Raw genomic sequence first — 6007 nt, 5'->3', positions numbered from 1 at the left:
TCATCACCTTCACCCTTGCATCCAACTGATTCTCAATCCTGGTCACACAATCCTTAATCAACTCAGCAGTCTCATCTTTTGTACTTAGGAAATAAACCCAAGTATATCTTGAGAAATCATCAATGATCACAAGACAATATCTCTTATTTCCAATACTTGGTACACTCACAGGACCAAAAAGAACCATGTGAAGCATCTCAAGCACTTGATCAATTGTGTTGATGAGTTTAGTCTTGTGTGAATACTTGTGCTGCTTGCCCTTTTGACATGAGATACAACTTTCATCTAACTTGAACTCCCTATTGGGTAAACCAATAGCATGCTCACCCTTGACTAGTTTGTTCATATTCTTCAAATTGACATGACAAAGTTTCCTATGCCACAATTTAGTTTCATTTTCAGTGGGTTTGGATACAAAACATGTAACACCCCTTAAAACAACATCTTTCATATTTAGTTCATACAAATTGCCATTTCTCGGTGCCATCATCATAATCATATCTGGAGAAATCACAAAATCAGGTTTGAGAATAAAACAGTGAGAGTCATCAACCCAACCTTATAACCTTTATCACACATTTGTGAGATGCTCAAAAGGTTATATTGTAATCCTTCCACATAAAAGACATTGTCAAAGGTAACTTTTCCATTGGTCATGATTTATTTTCTAACTATCTTTCCACCATTCTCATCACTTCCAAAAGCTACTGGTCCTTCAAACTTCTCTTCATAATTAACAAGTGACCTCTTGTCCCAAGTCATGTGCCTGTAACATCCACTATCCATGTACCATACTTCATTCAGTGGAGTGGACTGTTCCTGCACAAATCAAAGAAATTAATCAGTTGGGTGATGAACTGCAAACTGAATCAACTTGCAAATCATTAGTATCAATAACAATTTATGCATTGGATGTGATGGGAATAGGCTTAGAATCTTCATAAATGAGTTCACAGTCATCAGATTCTTCTGAATCATAGCCACTGTTAGTTGGGCTTTTCACATCATTCTCATTTGATCTTTGCTCATAACGAAATTATGCTTTTGCAATCTTACACCACATAATCCTTTGTACTTGAAAAATCTCTTGCATCAACATTCTTTTTCTCTTGAACTTCACCACTTGATTTCCAAAGAAACCCATGAGGTTCAAACCCATGCTTCAATAGGAACTTTTCATCACCAGTCAATTCTTTTGGTTTCTTTCTAGAGAAGACACCCTTGTTCCCTTTCTTTCCATTGTTTGGAGATTTTGAGAATCATCATATTTAACTGATCTTGAGTCTTGATTGGGGACAATTCTCAATGGCTGGATGTTCCTTTTCATAGCAGTTTCTGTTTTGATAGGAAGGTTACTTCTTTTGACTTGATTAGTCAAATTCTTCTTTGGTTTCTCTTCATTCTTCCCATCATTTTTCACACTGTTATCAACCTTTTGCTCATTCTTGTTCACTGTATCCTTATCACATACCTTTCCTTTTCCCAAGTATTCATCATACTTTTGTTAGTAAAGTTCAAAGTTTTGACCAAAATTTGTTTCATTTGGAACATGAAAGGGTTTGAAGGTGAACCTTTCATTACAAGAATCAGTATGGTGACCATATTCATCACACTTTTTACACCATACCTTTTCTTTGAAATTTTCATGAGAATTTCCCTTCTTGAATCTCTCACTTGGTCTAGGTGGTCTGATCCCAAGTGTTTTCTGAGTTTTTAAACCATCAAAATCAATTGAAAAAGGTACAAACTCTTCAATTTTGATGTCTTGTCTTTCAGTCTTGCTTTTCACAAAGATGATTTTCGTCATATTCATAGGCTCTTCATCCAAATTTCCCTTGTGTCTTGACTGTCTTTTCTCATACTCTTCAATGGTTTCATCTTCTCCAATGTCAAACACTTCATGAGTAGAGAAAACAGGGTATACTGGAATGAAGTTTTCATAAATCATTGTTTCATTTGCCTTTTTCTTGTTATTGTCACTTATCTTTTTCAAAACAATCTTGCTTGGTGGCCTAATAGCATTGTAACTCACCTTTGACCTTTCACATATGTCAAAAGACACATGTTCTCTTCTCATCTTATCATGATTTTTAATCATCTTGGGAATCATCTTAGGTAGATCAGGTAGGTTATCAATTGAATCAGGTTTCTTCTGTCTTCTATTTCTTTTTTGCAGCTTGGATTTCTTCATATGAGATTTGATCACTAGAGTCACTTAAATCATCTTGGTTTAAATCATCTGCATTGACATCATCTTCAGAAACTTGCACACCAATTGACTTATCATCCCTTACTTCTTCCTTCACAACAAACTCTCCATCTTTATTAACTTCAACCATTTTGTAGTTGTCAATGAATTCTTTCGTGTCTTGAAAAACATCTCTAAATTGATTGAGATAAGTCTCCCTTTTTCTCTTTGTCAACCTTGAGAGAATAATTGTTGTTGAAAGGTGGAGGAACAACTTTGTACTTATCTTCTTCCCTTATCTTGTTCAAAATACCACAAATGTTTCCAGTAGACACTAGATTCTTTAGAAACTCATTTTCAACTTGTAACTTGGTATTCTTCACCTTTTCTTCAACAACCATTTTCTTTAGGCCATCAATTTCAGTCATATATCTTGACTAGGTTATATAACTATTCATACAGTCATCTTCAAGGCTTCTGATCTTTTCTTCATAAATTATATCACTTGCTTGATACCCATTAATCATGCTCTGTTTTCTACAGCATTCACTCTCCAACTTACCTACTTTCACATTCAATGCATCAATTGTTTCAAGTAAATTAAGTGTGGAGTTTGAGTGTACCTGTGAAGAATAAGATTCAGCCTCATTTTCAAATTTTGCCATTAATGCTAGTGATGTCATCTGCATGATTACTCCAATCAAAATTCCCTTCTTGTTGTGCAGAAAGTGCTACATTCCCTTGGTTTCTGGGCTGATTTTGATTGATCTGATGGGGTTGTTGGGAGCATTTGGAGGGTTTTGGTTGTTTCTTTGGTAATTCTGGTTCTGGGGTACAACTTGCTGATTGTTCATTTGTGGCTGCTGGTAGTTGTTGTTAAAATTGGTGTTTTTGTTGTAATTGTTGTTTCTTAGCTGATTTTGCTAGTATTGATATTGGTTTCTTGGCTGTTGGTTCTGGTATTGATTCACTTGGAAGTTTCTTGGCTGATTGCATTCTCTAGCAAAGTGTCCTAGTTGATAGCAATTGTAGCAGATTGCCTTAGACTTGTCAAACCCAATCCTCTCATTTAGACCAGACACTAAAGACCTTCCAGTCCTATTAAACAGCCTTTTGCTTCAGAGAGCCAGCATTGCAGCTTGCCACTTTAAGTCCATGTCTTCTAGATCATCAGCATCAATCTGTTCCAAATCATCATGAATGACACTTGTGTGGATCATGTTTTTTGCTACAAATGCATTGTAAGACTCTGTAAACATAGAGAACAATGCTTGAGTTTCACTTCCTTGACCACTGCTTCCACCAACATAAGGTAAATGTCCACTTGCCATGGAGGCAGAATCATTGTCATCTATGAGTTGGACATTAAACCTTGACTGGCTTCCTTGGTTACTTGAACTACCACCAACAAATGATTTTGTTGTATCAACACCATGTTTAGTAGTTTCTTCTATGATATAGATCTGTTGTTGGTTTTTGGTGGACAAGTTTCCCATAGGTGCAATTAGTGCATTTGACACCTGGAAACATGGTTTCTCTTCCTTTATCATTTTGTTCTCAATCATTTCTATCTTAGTAGCTTGAAGAAAGAAAATCACATCATCAAGCTTGAGTTGTTCATAGTTTGGTTTCTGAAGAATGAACTTACTAGTTGTATACCATTCCTTTGGCATTGATGATAACAGTTTAGTGTTCAAATCAGAATCACTCATCGCATAATCAGTGGTTCTGAGATCATTCACTATGGCTAGAAACCTATCAAGCAATTACTTGGCTTCATACGCTTGGTTTAGTCAAGGGTTTGCTAGTAGACAAACTGTGCTCGACTTGAAGAACACACTTGCTAGACAAAGTGAACCCTGCTCGGATTGACACTTAAGAAGACTTCAAGAAGATAACTTTGCTCGAAGAGCAAAATACCTTGCTAGAACAAGTAAAACCTTGCTAGGAGGTCCAAGTGTGCTCGCTATCCATACCTAGCCATATTAGAGGAGTGTTGAGAAGATTCCACTCTTTCTTAAGTCATATCATGTCAAATATTTGACCCAAAAGACTTGTTCAAATCTCCTTTATACATTAACCTCCTCAATAATCCCTTTATTAAGTCCCGATCGAATTCACATCTATCATCTACTGTATCAGTAAAACCCAATGCTTTACGTATCACATCAATATCAATGGTTATCTTCTTCACCTGTACTTCAGAAACGATATGATTTTCATCAGAAACATACTTAGCAGTCTCCCAAAAAGGTCTGATTATGCTATAATGTACTGGAATATCGGTTGATACAGCATGATAAATCATTGATCTTCTTAAAAATGCAAATACACCTCCAAACATAGCACTTCCAAAGAAATTTTCTTCTAAGAACGCACAGATGTTGTGATTCGTATCTGACACTAGCTAATTAGCAGCAGCCTCTTCTTCCTCTTGTTGAGCTTTGGGATTATCAATAGCTTGTTCAAACTGTTGTTCTTTTACAATCAGAGTTTCTTGAACAACATGCTACTTTTGTTCGCCCTCGTAAACATTAACCTGTGGAAAGAGAAAAGGAAGTATGGGGGGAATCATTTATTCTCAATCAATCCATATGAGAAACCAACGCACCTTTCGCTTTGATGAGGATAGTCTGAACTCAAGTTCCATTGCTTATAGTAGAACTGAGAGTCAATCCACAACGTATATTAACGATTATAGTGTTCAATCGTCCGGTACTAAGGTTTCTTCTCCTTCTCATGGAATTTATGAGGATCACCCAGGTCTTAACCCGTCGAGTGAACGTGTAGTAGAGCTTCAGTCTGATATAAACAATAAATTAACAGAGTTGATGACTAACAAGAGTGCCCAAGATGTTATGGTTGCGACCGAAGTTTTACATGGCGAAAGCAACAATATTGAATTTTTAGAGTACCTGTTAGATGATTTAACCCAAAACGGAGTAACAGATGAAGTCTTTAAAGATACCGTTGATCTATTTGCAAAGACAGTAGTACCCAGTCCTCTTGAGCAATTTTCCATTCTCCCATTGATTCCTATGAAGATAGGAAACTTGTATTTCTCATTCACAAATTCATCTTTGTTTATGCTGCTAACTCTCAGTTTGGTCCTACTTCTGATTCATTTTGTTACTAAAAAAGGAGGAGGAAACTTAGTACCAAATGCTTGGCAATCCTTGGTAGAGCTTATTTATGATTTCGTGCTGAACCTGGTAAACGAACAAATAGGGGGTCTTTCTGGAAATGTTAAACAAAAGTTTTTCCCTTGCATCTTGGTCACCTTTACTTTTTTGTTATTTTGTAATCTTCAGGGTATGATACCTTATAGCTTCACAGTTACAAGTCATTTTCTCATTACTTTAGGTCTCTCATTTTCTATTTTTATTTTGGGATTTCAAAAAAATGGGCTTCATTTTTTAAGCTTCTTATTACCCGCAGGAGTCCCATTGCCATTAGCACCTTTTTTAGTACTCCTTGAGCTAATTTCTTATTGTTTTCGCGCATTAAGCTTAGGACTACGTTTATTTGCTAATATGATGGTCGGTCATAGTTTAGTAAAGATTTTAAGTGGGTTCGCTTGGACTATGCTATGTATGAATGATCTTTTGTATTTTATAGGGGATCTTGGTCCTTTATTTATAGTTCTTGCATTAACCGGTCTGGAATTAGGTGTAGCTATATTACAAGCTTATGTTTTTACGATCTTAATCTGTATTTACTTGAATGATGCTATAAATCTCCATTAAAGTGGTTATTTATTTATAATTGAACAAAAGCGAGGAGGCGAAGCCGCTTTACCGAATTGTAGAGGAGAAGGAA

The 6007-nt window shown here is 36.0% G+C and overlaps 1 pseudogene; it reads left to right on the top strand.

Moving 5' to 3' along the window:
• Positions 1-4782: 4782 nt before the first annotated feature.
• LOC143618520 (ATP synthase subunit a pseudogene) lies at positions 4783-5985 on the top strand (annotated as a pseudogene).
• The last annotated feature ends 22 nt before the right edge of the window (positions 5986-6007 follow it).

Source organism: Bidens hawaiensis, unplaced genomic scaffold (genome assembly GCF_021521415.1).
Source record: "Bidens hawaiensis isolate Kalapana, Puna unplaced genomic scaffold, B.hawaiensis_p1.1 tig00083400_1, whole genome shotgun sequence".
NCBI lineage: Eukaryota > Viridiplantae > Streptophyta > Magnoliopsida > Asterales > Asteraceae > Bidens > Bidens hawaiensis.
This window is presented reverse-complemented; position numbering and strand designations above follow the sequence as displayed.